The sequence below is a fragment of the Sceloporus occidentalis genome, unplaced genomic scaffold, assembly GCF_023333645.1.
Source record: "Sceloporus occidentalis isolate IW3139 unplaced genomic scaffold, rSceOcc1.0.p SCAF_1, whole genome shotgun sequence".
NCBI lineage: Eukaryota > Metazoa > Chordata > Lepidosauria > Squamata > Phrynosomatidae > Sceloporus > Sceloporus occidentalis.
The window spans coordinates 194,488,700-194,505,062 of NW_028316981.1; the positions used below are offsets into that span (position 1 = coordinate 194,488,700).

The window sequence follows — 16,363 nt, forward strand, 5'->3', positions numbered from 1 at the left end:
TCAATTCATTTCCTAAGCCATCAGTTTCCATACTTTGCTTAACATTTTCTGTTGGGTCAACCCATTTAAGAGAGAAAGCCTAAAGGAGTGAATCCAGTTTTCAAAATGTGATGTAAAAAACTAGTATCTTTATGCATAAAACCTAGGGCCTGAATATCCCGAAGGGAGAAGAGCGTGTGTGATCTCAGAAATTAGGCAGGGTCAGCCTTGATTGATACTTATTTGAGGTCTACCAAGGAATACCAGTGATTATAGGCAGAGAAAGACAGCAGCAAACCACCCCTTGGTCAGTATCCTAATCATAGTTCACACCATGATTGTTGTTATTAATTGTTGAAAATCTAATGAAATTTATGGAGCCACCAGGTGACTTGAAGACACATACACACACAAGCACACATAGACACATGAAACTTGATGGGCCAGTAGTGCAACTCTGTAATTTTATTGTACTTGAAAGTACCTATAAGCACATAAAAATGTTTGCTTGGCACACAGTAAACTCGGAAACAATTTGACATGTACATTTGCATCTCATTTCTACCTAAACCAATTTACACCATCATCACCTTTTCTTTTTTTTTTTCCTGAGAAAAAAAGCTCATCCTGCATGACACTGTGTACAGTTGGTAGCCTCATTTCCAGTTCCTGTCCTTGACCGAGCCCCAAACTAGTTCATTATTTCCAATTTCCTAGACTGCTGCATATTAATTACAACTCGAGGCACAAAGACTAGCTTCAAGGGAATGCTCCTGATCCACATTTGTATTTAAATGGTGGAGAACAGGAAAGAAAGTCAAGTGATGTCCAGGGTTCTTCTCACTCAAGTAAAAGTGGATCTGCCCTCTCTCCACTAGAAAAATAGAAAGCCAGAGTGAGGTTGAGGTCTGCTTTTCATCTCTGAATATTTTTTGCTGAAGAGAACTCTGTGGAATTCACAGGATCACTACCAGTTGTCAGGCAACTGGAAGGCACATGCATATACATATTTTCCAGATGAAATTATAGAGCTGACCACAGTGCTGAAATTCACTGTCTAATAACTAGTTATAGAAAACCAGATAAGCTGAGCACACATGAGCTCAAATTATTGTATATATGAAGGGAGATAAAAGTCAGGGGATTTATTGTGTGGGAGGAAGGATCAAACTTCTTCTGGAAGAGCTGTAAGTCTCCAATGAACAAATGGCCTCAAGTCATGCCATTCCATTAGCTATTCTTGCTTGTTAAGAGGTTAGTCGGATGCATGGAAGTGAATAGTTTATAGCATATCTCCCACTTCATTTTAGGGGGTGCATATTTCTGATACATGTGTTGACTGCTGCTGAGGCTGCTGCCAGACTGCAGAATTAATGCAGTTTGACATTGCTTTAACTGTCATGGGCATACCCTATGGAATCCTGGGATTTGAAGTTTGTCATGACATCAGACCTTTCTGACAGAGAAAATTAAATATCTCACAAATCCCAGAATTCCATAGCACTGAGCCATGGTAATTAAAGCAGTGTCAAACTGCATTAATTCTGCAGTGTTGATGCAGTGTTAGTATGCTTCATATCAGATTTACTTTGGTAAAACTAGTTTCAACACAATTGGAGTCAATATATTCTATCAGAGATAGACTGCATCTAGATAACCTAATACACATTGAAAAACCAAAATTTCACAATTGGTCTTTTAAATTCATCACTAACAGTAATTATAGACATGATAATCTATAGACCCAAAATAGCCAGATATAGTTCTTTATTGTGGAATTTTTTTCCCCTGTCAGATGAGTAAACAAGCATTCTTTACCAGAGCAGCAATTTTCAAACTATTTGCCTTCATGGTTAATATTCATATTAGCATGTCCACCTAAATACTAATCTTTGGTCACACATCCCATTATACGTTGCAAAAGTTTTCCTATAGTGTGCAAAAGATTCCAGTGGCCCCACCATTTACAAGAAACATTAAAGAGCTATTTCAGACCTCATCACCATTTGACAGGAAGGAGAATGCATACCTACAACATACCTCTGTAGCTTCACATTGGAATTAAAAAATGGTAGCAATGGTAAATTGTGAGGTGCAAAAAAGTAAAAAGAGAGAGACAGAGACAGAGAGAAGGCAATGCATACATACAATGTGCACACAAATTGTTTTGTTTTGTTTTCCCTAACATCACAGAAAAATGTTATTTCAGAAAGCTATTCTAGCAATTTTGTCTCTGGCAGGATCAAATCCACTCTAAAGTGAATGAGTTCTAATTACCTATTCCATCCCAAATACTCTGCATTACAACAAGAGTAACAGAAAGTAGTATATTGGTGCTGGGACTATCCATTTCCCTTCAAGCTGTTCTGAGGACTGCAGTGAAATTCAGAGGAAACAAGAAAGGCTGATGGCACAGCAGACAGCATTATTGTTCCTGCTAATCAAAGATGTGGGGCTTTGACCCTGAAAACCCAGGTTCCACTATACTAGTGCCATTTATATGTGGAACTTATCCACCTGACCTGACTTTCAGTGTGAGGAATTTATGATAAGCAAATAGAGACAGAAAACCACTGATGCAACAAGCTAGAACAGGGCATGGAACACTAACCTCCAGCAAAGGGTCATTCAGATGTTGTACTTTTTAACAGAACAATGCAAATAACCTGACTCACAGATTCCAGGTTTGTAATTCACACATCTCTGGGACTTCATTTGCTCACACATGCTGGCACTCAAATAAACATGGAGTCAGTGATGCAAGTGTATTTGAAACACGTTCAACTCATGCAGTTTAATCTTGAACTATCTCAGGTCTATTTGTATCAGTTATTCAGACTGCTGACAATGCAAATCTTTTTAAAAGGGAAAAAAACCTGGTATCGATTATGTTAGGTTAAGTGGGGTTTTTTTGGCAACCCCCCAAACTTAATTGGGTGCATTTGGTTTACATGTGAACAATGGAGATTCAACCAGATTCATCCTAGATTATTTTCACCATCTGAATAGCCGCCAAGTCACACTTCCATTCTTGTACTGCCAGAACATATTTACCTGTTGATAAGTATATTTTAAAAATCAGGCTTATGCATCTGGAATGTGTTAAATGGATTCTGATGCTCTATGAATTGCAATTTCCCCCAGACACCAGGAACAAGAGTTCTCAGAAATTCAGATATTACAATGTTGGCATCTCATTAAATAGGTTAGACAGACTAGTTGCTCTCCCTAAAGTATAAAACTCTTCAGACCCAGTTGCCTGAAAGCCAATTAGCAAAGATGTTGTTCCTTGTGTTCTGGGAACGAAGGCTGTGATCTGAAAAGCAGTCATATAAATATTAATACCTCCAACTTGCTGTTCTGACATTTCACCCATCTGAAACAATAGTCCTGACATCTTATGCAAGGGAAGTCCTTTTAAGTCCTAAGTTCAGCTGATAGATTGGGTCCAGTTTATAAACTGAGTTGACAAGGAAAATCTATTAGCATTCTCAACTTTTAAACATACTTTAATGTAGAAAGAAATCTAGACAGGTTCAGAATGGAGCTTGTCCACATTCTAAATTGCAAAGCAGTACAACAGATGCATATATTCAAACAATTAAATCAAGGGTAGGCAACTTGCCCTTCTGAATCCAAACATTTATGATTTACAACACGTCTCAGTCTTAACCAACATAGTCAGGAAGGCCTGTAGAAGTTGTAAAACGGTTTTAGGTCTATAATTGCCCATCTCTCGGCTAAATCCAATGCTATTTCTATCTAATTTAAACCTACTTCATTTCAATGGGTCTGCTCTAGATAGGATTAGTGTATTTAGCTCAAGGTGGGAATCATGGAGATTTGAGTGTTGTTGGAAACTAGATCCCAATACTGGCTATACTGGCTAGGGCTGCTGGGAACTGCAATCCACCAACATCTGAATGACTGCATTTTGCCTAAATTCAGCCCATCAGTATCATAATCATAGTTCACACCATGATTTGCTGTTATTAACTGTTGCAGAGTTGACTTTGACCAATGGCAATTCTATAAATAAGAGACCTCCAAGCTATCCTATCATCAACTGCCTTGATCAGATCAAACCTTGTTTTTTATATGATGTTTTTGGTACACACAGGATGACAAATCAAGCCTTGCCTGATTCTCTTACTAACTGGAAACTGATTTGTTTCTCTATATTCTCTCCTAGTTATAGCCTCTTATCCTAAATACAGGTTAAATATCAAGGCAATCCAATGCTGTGGCACACACCTTTCTGTAAGAACAATCCATAGCTTTTCATGATCTATGCAGTCAAAGGCTTTGCTATAATCTATGATGATTTTTAAAAAATAAATAAATAAAATTATTTGGTGCATTCCATTATCCAATGCATGTTTGCTATATGATCGCTGGAATTTTGGGCATCACTTTTCTCACACAAAAAAAGTATCGTGAAGGCCCTGTAGTTACTGCAATTCTTGGGGACTGAAATGCATATCAAACCTTTTCAGTCTGTGGGACATTATGTTCCTCCCTCCATATTTGTTGACAAATTATAGTTAGGACTAGAATGGACTCTATTTTAGTTGTCTGAAGATGTTCTATTGGCATGTCATCTGTTTCTGGTCATTTATTTCTCCCAAGTGCTTTCAGGGTTAGCTGGTACTGGGTGTTAGCTGCTTCTTAATACAGTAACTCCCATCAGCTGCTTCCTGAGATCCTTTTCAATGGAGAGGCTGGGTACTGAGGCTGACCTTCTCAGTGTCATGCAAGCAATATGTTCTATGCCTGAGGTGTGGACCCTGTCTATATTCCACACAGATAGAGTTTGAGTTTTTATACATATAGGCTAACTTTATTTCTAGAACCTGTGGTTAAAGAATGGATCCTTCTGCCTGTTTTTGTTTTCACTGTTTGCATTTTTAAATCACACATTTGTTTCTGCATTTGCTTCCATTTTTAAGTCCTCAGAATACATGTATTTTTTGTTTGTGAATGAACATTATCTCATACACATAGACACACATATACACATACATGGCAGTTCCCCCTAATATACATACTTTTTTTCTCAAATACACTGGGCTCTTGGTATCATCTGGGGCTTGGGTGCATGGATATCAAAATCCATGAATGCTCAAGTACCATTAAATACAATGGCACAGTAAACTGGTGTTCCTTAAATAAAGTGGCAATATCAAGGTTTATCTTTTTGGAATTTTTAAAATTATTTTCAAGCCATGGAAGGTTGAAATCTCTTGATACAGAATCTGTGGATACAGATTATTGTATTTTACTTCCTACATATCTCCTCGGAAGCTGTGACTGAGACCCTATATCACACTGGTCAATACAGGGTTCTCTGGCTTCCCCTTCCACTCCCAGTGAAATGGATGTTACCCATCTCAGTGCACACCCCACAGCCAACTAGTGGCTGGAAGAGGGTGGGAGTGTCTGGTCAAGTTTCCACTGTTAATACAAAATCAGAGAAACTGCCCCTCCAGATCTCCAGAGAGTACATCAGATGAAGATCTGGGAGTAAAATGTCTGTTCTTTTCTCCATGTACTGAAATGTCAGTACATGTCATAGTCATTAATATGGGGCAGGCAGCTATGAGAGAACTAAAATATATCCTAAAATGTAAAGACATACAATTGAGCACAAAAGTTAGAATCATACAAGCCATTGTATTCCTTATTACCATGTATGGATGTGAGAGCTGGACAGTTAAGAAGGCGGATAGGAAGAAAATTAATTCATTTGAGATGTGGTTCTGGAGAAGAGTGCTGAGGTTACCCTGGACAGCCAAGAAGTCAAACAAAAGGGTTCTAGAGCAGATCAAACCAGAAATCTCTCTGAAAGCCAAGATGACTAGACTGAGGCTGTTGTATTTTTTGCCAAATCATGAGGAGGCACTACTCAATGGAAAAAATGATAATGCTAGGAAAGTTAGAGGGAAGCAGAAAGAGAGGAAGGCCACATGCTAGATGGATGGACTCTATTAAGGAGGTCATGGGTATGAATTTCCAGGACCTGAGCAGAGAAGTAGAGCATATGGAGTCTTGGGGATGTCTCATGTACAAAACTGCCATGGGTCACGATCGACTCGGCGGTGGATAACAACAACAAGCTTGTATCATTTATGCCCTGTTTTATTCTATCAAAAAATGTTGAATAATAATTTCGTAATTGGAGAATGCCATTTTTTTTCACTTAGGAGACAGGTATGGTTCTCAAAATATTGTTGAACTACAGCTCCCATCAGCCTTAGCCAGGATAGCCAATTGTGAGAAAACATTTGCAGTCTAGCAACATCTGCAGGGCCATCAGTTGTCCATCACTGCCATCCAGAAGGAAATAGGAAGATAACACTTTCCTAGACTTTTTACTGTTTTATCTTTACTTCTGTCAAGGGGAGAGAGAAAAAACTTTCTTCACAAAGAAACTAGTTCAAAATTGAGACAGCCATGCTTCTTTGTATTATCCACGTCCATTTTGTCTCATCACCCTACAGTCACTTCTGCAGTAATTTCAGTCAATAAGGAAACCTTTTCAGTGTGCCTATAGAGTGTTACTTCAGCCTGCTAGCATCCTGTAATAAGGATGCTTTTAGTGCAGGCTTCAAAGAATTTTACCACTCCCACTGCCAGCAGCAATTGGCCAATTTCAGGAAATTGGCCTATAGGAAGGAAAAAATGAAAGGAATCTGTGAGGGGGAAATCACACAGGAAGAATATGGGGGGAGGGATCCTTAATCATTTATGCCTGCCATAGTCTTTTCACACAAAGCCAATGCCCAAATTTCTAGAATGTGCAGCTTAATGATAAAATACACTGGGGGAATAAAATATCTTGATACAACTTTCTGTCTATTTTACTAAGACCTGTTACTTACCACTTTCACTGCAAAAGTTTTAGGAGTTTGTCACATGGCCCTTTCCTATACTTTACTCCTGAGCTAGGCATGGGATGAAAACTTTTAAATGTGAATTTTATCACATGCCTCTGTGCCCAGGCAGGAGGCATCTCGTACCCGTTCATGGCATCTTCTACCCGATCCAGAGTTCCTCCGCACCTTGCAAAGAATGGGGAAATCCCATTCTTTCAAAAAGTCTGGATCAGGTATGGGATGCCATGATCGGGTATTGGATGCCTCCTGCCTGGGCAAGGAGGTGTGCAATAAAATCTGCATTTCAAAGTTTTCATCCTGTGCCTAGCTCGGGAAGAAGGGACTGGAAAGGACAGTGTGATAAACTCCTTGGTGATGACCAGAATCAGCCCTAACTTTAGGCAGAATGAGGCAACTGTCTTCAGGCAGGTTTGGGGAGTTCCAAAAGGAGAGCCAACTATTTAATACTTCATTTCCAAAATGCATAATGGGCGAACCAAAAAGGATACAAAATGCCCTCACATTCTCAAGATCCCCAGAGACCTTTTTGTCAGAAAAGGTGGGGCAAAAATTAGGAAGGGGGGATAGAAAAGTGGAGGGAGAGGTTTATTCTTTTTTCATTAATTCCAGATATGTATTGGTGGGTTCTTCTGTCTCAGGGCCCAACATAACTTGGCTGAATTTGTATACTATGCACTTTGACTTGAGTCTGAGTGTTGTGCTGCAGACAACAAAACTAGGACTAGCACTGGTCTTGACATAATTGTTGCTTGAGTGTTCCATCTGAAAATTAGTTCTTACAGCAATAAAACACATTTGGAAAGAGGGAAGTGTAAGAAATTATTGATATTAGTATATTAAGCAGAGTGTAGCATGACCCAGTGAAATGTGAGTTTCTGGAATAAAACAGGATAGAAATATACAGGATGCTCTAGTAAGGTTAAAAAAACAAAACTTACTTTATTGTTGCAAGAACTCCATCCAAAATAGGAAAACAGATAGTCAAAAGACAATTACCTATACAGTGGGCCCTTGTTAACTGTTGGAGTTTGGTTCCAGGACCCTCTGTGGATAACAAAATCTGTGGATGCTCAAGTCCCATTCAAATCAAATGGCATAACAAAATGGTATCTCTTATATAAAACGGGAAATTAAGGTTTGCTATTTGGATTTTTTCTGAATATTTTTGAGCTGTGGATGAGTGAATCCATGGATAAAAAAATCCGTGGATAAGGAGGGCCGACTGTACTTCGTTGGAAGCATCCCTAATGCTGACTATCATATGTGCTTGTATGAGCCACCCTGAGCCTCAGAAGCCTCATGAATGCTTCTTTCTCAGACAAAGGATTATAAAACACTAACACTAACCTTTGGGAGAGCAAGGGGAGGGTGGAAGAGGAAATGCAGAGAGGAAATAGAAAAGGCTTGAATTGCATAGATCAAGGAATATAGGGAGAGAAAAACAAGTCAAGTTTTTCATGAACAAAACAAGTTTTTTTTCTTTACTCCATATTCCTAAAGAAAGAAATGTTGAATGGGGAAGGAAGTCCTATCATCTGTGTGAAGATGAAATGGCAACCTTCTCTTTCCCATAGAGGATATCTTTTACACTAGCATATTACAAAACACGTTATCAATAAATCCACTGAAGTTTCATGGTGACTGGAATACTTAAACAAATTTTCACTGTAAATTTATCTAAAGTATTCAGTTGCAGATAACGAATAAACACAACCATTCTTCTGTATTGCCTTATTATCCCTCTTCTCATAATTTGTCTCTGGCAACAAAATAAAAGGTTCCTTTAAATCAGCAACAGCTTTGTGCAGAGCACTGGTTAGCCAAATGTACAAGATGTTGTTAGCTCTTGAAAAGCCTTCTAGCTCACCACACTTAAGACTATTCGCCCTGAACCCAATCCTGTTATATGCTTCAACAGAAAGGTTAACATGTAGACTTAACTATCACTGATCAGTTGGCTACTGTCCACCTTCTGACAGCTGTATACAATCCTATAAATATTCAGGAATTTCCCTTGAAAAATCAGTGTAAATGAATTTTAGAAGGTAGGCTTTCTTCGTCTAGTTCTGTTATCGGCCAGGGACACATTTAAAACCCACTACCTACTCCTCAGTTGACAAGAGGCTATAACTAAGCACAAGCTTCTAGAACTTATGGTTGCAGAGAAGATCCCCAGAATTGTGGTGTAGAAAGGAAGAGAATTGTGTCTGTCTAGGGTATCAATTATGTAGACATAAAAGAGATGATTTTGAGATGAATCATGCCAGGGTGTCCAGTTGATTTTAGAGTTTTAAATAAAAAAAAATAATTAAATTTAGTGAAGCCAGGTATGCACCCTATTTACATGTGCAAGTTTTACATGCCCCCCCCCCCCCCGGCTTATGAGTAGTAAGATCAAGGATGGGCACTTAAGTCTAAATCCTATAGGTAGTCTGATTTAGAGTAGACCCATGAATTAATGGGATTTCTATAAATGTTGTCCCATAATAGAACAATTGATTTGGTGGGTCAGCTCTAAGTTTCTTTTCACAGTACTCAATTATGTCAATGTTGGTTCAAGTGCTATAGCTTTGTACTTGAAAGGGCCCTAAATTGAGGCTACCACTAGGAGTCAGGCCATAGATTTTTAATAATAAATAATGTTGAAAAAGGAAATATATATGCAGTCCAATTTCAAATGGGTGTACCTACCTTAAATAGTTCCTAAAATATCAAAATACAGGCCTCGCCTGGAATACTGTGTCAAATTCTGGGCACCACAGTTCAAAAATTATGTGGATAAGATGGAGTGTGTTCAGAGGAGGGTGACCAAAATGATTAACAGTCTGGAAACCATGTCTTATTGAGGATGGAGCAAGCTTGTTTTCAGCTGCTCCAGGAAGAGGACCTGGGACAATGGATGCAAGCTCCTGGAAAAGAGATTCCACCTCAACATTAGGAGGAACTTCCTGACAGTAAGGGCTGTTCAACAGTGGAAAACACTCCCTTGGAATGTAGTAGAGTCTCCTTTCTTGGAGGTCTTTAAACACAGGCTGGATGGCCATCTGTAGGGGATGCTTGTGAGTTCTTGCATGGCAGGGACTGGATGTGGTCTCTTCCAGTTCTATGATTCTATAATTCTATGAAAAAGCAGTATCTTGCAGTTACAGTAACACCGTCATTTTAATACTTTACAAAATCCATTACTTATCCTCTCTATGTGCAAAACAGAGTTTGTGATCATACAACCACCCAAGTTGTTGTTCATCTGCAACATCAAGGATTCCTAGCTAGTGACTACTCTGGGATTTGCAGTCTAGTAACATCTGGTGGGCCATACAACTCCTGCACCTGATATAAGACAACACAGAAATAAGATGATAATGATGGTGACTGATGTTCTTAGTGATGGTGCTGAAATTCTAATTATCTGGCTCAGTATACACATTTGCCCCACTTGCAATGTTTGGCCATATTACAAACTGCTCCAGGAAAATTACACTATATAAATGAGTGGTTCAGATTCTAGCCCCATCCACCCAGATTTTCTCCACCTATTAGGGAGCTGGGCATGAAGTCCGAAAATCCAGGTTCCAAACCCCAATGAGCCACAAGTGTTCTTGGGTTAATCTGTCTCTCAGCCTGCCCAGCTTTTCAGAGTTGCTCACTTGGGGGAATGAGTGCTAGTTATCCTCTTCTGAGGTCACTAATGAAAAAAGCAAGATATAAATATATCTAAAGAAATGCATATATAAGCACTTATATGCATGCCAATGAACATTTACAGGATGGGAAGGGTCCTTCACAAGTTTATCTAAAGACTTTCATACTACAGAATTATAGCACTATGATTCCATTTTTACTGCCATGGCAAAATCCTGTGAAATCATGAGATTTGCACTGTAGACAGGGGTATTTGGAATTCTCAGCTAGAGAGATCTAGAGCTTTAGCACACTACAAAGCCTATGTTTCCACAGGTTATTGCCATGACAGTTAAACTGGAATAATTTTGCTATAATTGTGTAGTGTGTAAGAGCCCTGCATATGGACCTATGCACTTATCCCTGTCAAGTTTCATATACTGCCTTCCAGTATAGTCTATGCCAAGGGTAGGGAACACATTGTTCTCCATATATTGTTGGCCTAACATTGTGAACAATCCAAGCTACTATATGCAATGGTTAGGAATAATGGGACTTGCAGTTCAACAACTTCTGGATGACCAGTTTACGACCAAACATTAGAAGTTCCTTTCTTGAGCCTAGTTTCTGGCTTCAGAGGGGGTGAGTGGGAATATGAACCCTGCATAAACTCCTTCCTCTGAATTCTGGAGTCAGTGTTTCTGCTTGATTTGCATAATTTATTAGAATATATTACAATTCTGCTTTTCTGACACAGGTCCATACCTCTGTGCTCATAATTTTAGCAAAGCATCCAACATCCATATTTATATACTGCTGCTTGCCCAGCTAGAAATGTTAACAAGCATATCATTTTTCAGTCTTTTTCATACTAAGTGTCAGTATGAATTTCCATTATCAATGGCAATAAATTCCCTATATGCAATTTCTAAGATAAAACCTTCAGAAACTGCCTCTACTGATGGGTATAATTTCTGACTTGACTTCTTTTAGCCCTTTACATCCACCTGCTTCATCAGGTAAATCCTTACCGCAGGTATCACTGAAGTGTCAAAAATAAGAAAAGTGAGAAATATTCTTTAATTCTGAGGTAATTCCACAGATATAAAATAGTACTGGCTCTAGCAGTAACCTACCTAGTTTAAGGGGCTGTACACACCGGCAGGATAGGCTGGATTGGAGGTGGAGTCGGAGCATAGTGTCCATATGACACATGCCCCATCTCTGCCCAAAGGCGGCATGCCGCAGCGCATCACACCACACAGTGCATGGCATCACAGAGCTCCGCTGGCACTTCTTCCGCATGATGTAGCACTGAAAGAGCACCATAAAGCCACGGCGCCATGGCTATCACACCCTGCAAAGACCAAATCGGGGCCATGGCATCTGGTTGCCATGGCCCCAGCCTGGTTGTAAAAGCAGCAGCCTGCACAGCCCCTAAGTTTTCATTATGGCATCCTCAGCAAACGATTCTTCTGAAAGATCTAATTCTTACCTTTAAATAGGATCTCCAAAAAAGGCTCATTCACACTACGGAAATATACTGGTATGGAAATAGTTTATTCCCATGATGTTCTCACTTGCCCTGACCACAATCAGTGCAGTTTGTGGGGGGGGGGGGGGGGAGAAGCCCACCTCAATAGATGCATTTAGCACCAGGTCCCTTAGTGGTTCTTTTTTATTCTGTTATTGAGAATAAGCTATCAGATCAATTCAGATCCCATGGAACCCCCAAATGCAGTCCTCCTCCTCCCTCCTCCTCCTCCCTCCTCTTTCTTCATCCTCTCCCCACTACCTCCTTCTTCCTTCCTCTGTCCTGCTCTTCCTCCTCTTCCTTTCCTGATGTAATCCATCATGTCCACCCCCCCCCCCCCATCTACTCTGTCTCACAGATCCCTTCAGCCAAGCTGGCCCAGGTGACACTGCCTGGCGCCAGCCCTTGAGGATCTTGAGCTGCACATTGCTGGGCTCCAGCACCACCGAGCAGCTCTGGGCTGGGCCGGAAGCGAGGATGGGACAAGGAGGCCCCAGGCCGGTTTGCAAGAGAGCTGGCAGGACAAGAAGGAAGAGAGGGAGATGGAACACCGCTACCACCACCATAGAGAGAAGGGGTCCCCCCAGAGAGTTCTGGCAAGCAGTGGTGAGGCGAGGGGTGCACCAAAGAGCAGCCCAGCAGGGGAAGGTGAGAAGAAACCACTGGTGACTGAGTGCCGGGGCCCAAGCCACCACTCCTCCTCTGCTGTTGTTGCCGTTGTTGTTGTGTGCTTTCAAGTCATTTTCTACTTATGTTGCACCTGTCATGGCATTTTCTTGGCATGGTTTGTCTGGAGAGGGTTTGCCATTGCCTTCCTCTGAGGATGAGAGAATGCTACTTTCTTTCTTTCTTTCTTTTCTTTTCTTTTCTTTTCTTTTCTTTTTTCTTTTCTTTTCTTTTTGGCCTATACCAGAGTTGAGGAAAAGTGAGGATGGGGTGACAAACTGACTCTGTAGAATACAGAGTGGCACACCTCCTCTGCTGTTGTGTGCCTTCAAGTCATTTTTGAAAAGGGCACACCTGTCATGGGGTTGTCTTGGCAAGTTTTGTCCAAAGAGGGTTTGCCTTTGCCTTTCCCCTCCTCCTCCTCCTCCTCCTTTTTCCCTCCCCCCACCATCACATCCTTCCTCCTTTTCCTCCCCACCCCTGTCACAATCATCTCTCCATGACATTTTATCCCTATTGCTGTTCCCTGAGTACGAACAGCAATAGGGGCAAAATGCCACAGAGAGATTTCATTGTGGCAAATATATGGAAATAACCTGGTTTCCACACTGGGTTATTTCCTACTGTGAATGGGCCCAAGGAATAAACAATTCCAACAATTCTTACAACAGGAGCCCTCTTCTGGCATTACCAGAATAAAGTACCAACACAGATACAGCAGGGCATGTGTTTATTTCTAATTTTATGGTGAGCAACAAGTTTGGCAGTAGGAGCTTCTTCAATCCCAAAAACATGCTGTATAAACTAGCATGCTGATTTTCTAGAATTCTATATTACTTGGGGAGAAAACATGGCTACAAAAGCCTTTTTCCAACAGAGGCTAACCCCTGTTGCATGAAGGTCCCAGAAGAAACATGCAAATCAGAGGTGGAGCTAAATGGTGAGCTCAGTAAAGTTAGCTTTGTTCATCCAAATCCAATTGCTAGTGCCAAACAGAGAAAATGTGATGAATCAATTGGAGAATGGTAAAATCAAAGCTAATGTAAATCCTAATAATACAATGAGTCTATTCTAATCAGGAGTATAACTCCTAGACTCCTCCAGCCATTGTGGGAAGTGGAAATACTGGAAATTCCCCAAAGAAAGCAACAGAGAGGTAAACCTCCCATTTTTGATGTGGGTTTGTTTTTTTGTGAGGGGTGGATGGCTTAATATAACCCCCTAGCCTCCCACAGTTCCACATCCCTGAGTTAAAACACAGCCATATCTACAGTTTTCTGCCTAATAAAAGGAAAATGATACCACAGAACAACCTCATCCCCATACAAACTCAAAATAGGGGCATTTTGCTGGACCATTCTTCTACAGTAACACCCACACTAAATAAATGCTACAGCATATGAAACTGAATGTTTACATAGCCTCTAATATTTCACAGATGAAAACCCAGACCCATGTGGTCAAGCAACATCAGAATGTGGACAAAATGGCAAGTGTTATTAATGAAGAAGAAAAGGAAAAACTAGGAGAGGAAGCTGCAGTTTGTGTTTGGCTAAGTACTGTATACAGGTAAGAGCAAGATTCTTCCCCCTACTGTCCATTTGCTGAATTAACTGAGTGCAAACTACTTCTGCACTTTGCAGCAACTGCAGATAAAAGTGGGGACCAAGAGGGAAAATGGGATGAGGGGAGAAAAATTGGGACAATAATAATAATAGGATTTATTTATATATCACCCAATCACTGGGAATCCGAGCGGTTTACAACAGAGGGGATAACAGACAGTTCCCTCAGGCTTACAACCTAAAAGACACGACACAAAAGGAGAAGGGAATGGTGAGGAGGGGAGGGGATCAGGTCCAGCATTCTTATCTCCCTCTGAGGCCTGGTCCAAGGCAGATGGACTGGAGGGAGGGATCTTCTTCTTCCAGGCAGACCTCTTGGAGCTAGCCTGCCTCTCTCTCCCTCAAAATGGTGGCTGAAGGGAGAGCTTGTCTTCTTTCATTATATTTATATTTACATTATAAAAGCCCCTGAGAAAGTGGGACAATGGATGACTAACTGGGACTGCCCCTGTCAAAATGACACATTTGGAGGATATGTGTTGATATTAATAACCACTTTGGAAAGACTGAATAGCAGCCAAGAAATTCATTACTTTAGTGCATCAATGAAGAATGTAAAAAGTACCATTAAATCAGCTTCTATCTGTAGGTTCTGGTGGATAGTTATACAAGGAGGGGGAATTTGAGGAGCAGGGGAATGGAAACGCAGAAGTTACAAGTAGTTAACCATCATCGGCATCACCTGTGAGTACAATTTGCGTTTCCATTCCCCTGCATCTTCTTTCCTTTATATGTGCATGTGCATAAATATTTGCCAGATGAGGCTATTCTCTGACAAAATGGGCTGTAGTTCACAACAGTTTACACCATCTAAAAGTCAGTCTTTAGATGGTGCCACAACGAGGAGAGTTTACACATAGACATAAACCTTAGTTCAAGAAAACTGACCGTAGGCTTTACATTTCTCTTGGCAAGCTCTGACATAGAAAAGTTGGGATGCTTTTAGATGTGAGGTTCTTTATTATAGAAAAGTGCCTCCATGTGACTGAGTTATTATTAAAACTATTAGTCCATCAGACATGAAATCAGTCTGCAGGCATCCAAAGGAAGCACAGAAACTGTAAGAGCAAGAGGAAAGAACCTGTATTACATCGCTTGAAGTGTATGTGGAAATGAAAAGAAAAAAAACTGAATTAAGTTTGACAGACTGTGGCTTGTACATTCACTCACCACTCCTTTCACTGATACTGGCAAGAAAGGTTATTACTTCTCAAATATTGGGATTAGATCTTTAGCCCCTTTCATTTACAATCCCTGAAGCAATAAAGTATTATAAGAATTCTGGGGGAACTTATTTGCACAAGCTTTCCATTCTTCAGGCTGGGACAAAACTACCCTTCCCACTCACATTCTTAATGAGATATCTGTCTCCCAGGAAAATGGGAGCTAGCAGTTTGAGAGAGGTTAGGAGATATGATTTTTATTCAGGGGTGGGATTACCATGGTTGAAATAAGCTTGAAGTCTATCTCTTGCTGCTGCTTTTAGCAATGATGGTGGATCTGCAATAAACCACAGCAGCCATGCATTGTTTCTCACTGAGCATGCTCCAGTAGGAACCACACAACTTCATCCGCATGCAACATGGCCAATAAGGAATGATTGAAGTGGTGGCATTTGCATGTTTGTTTGTTTTACGAAAGGGAACTGTCTGCAACCCATTTTAATTTTTATTTGTCATGATAACATTTGTGCCACAAATGTATAAATCTACCCTATTATCCCAAAAGCATATAAATGGGTAGGGCTTTTTTATTTGCTCAAAAAGTTGAAAAGCCAAACATTTAAGGTACAATATCCATTGGAACACACATATTGTTATTTTTGGCCTCAGTTCAATCTACTACAGCCTCTCACAGAAGGCATGCTCCCAATGAATGCTCGGGATATTCTTTTACCAGTTGCATAGCATCAGCATAGCTTTATTGTTTTGTTGTTGTGTGCCTTCAAGTCATTCCTGACTTATGGTAACCCTAAGGTGACCCTATCATGGGGTTTTCTTGGCAAGTTTTGTTAAGAAGGGCTTTACCATTGCAAATTCCTT

General features: G+C 40.4%; 1 protein-coding gene across 2 annotated transcripts in view; it reads right to left on the reverse strand.

The window, feature by feature from the left end:
* LOC149323170 (leucine-rich repeat and immunoglobulin-like domain-containing nogo receptor-interacting protein 2) overlaps positions 1 to 16,363 on the reverse strand; it is an 813,307-nt gene that overhangs the window by 629,539 nt on the left and 167,405 nt on the right. The window lies entirely within an intron of this gene.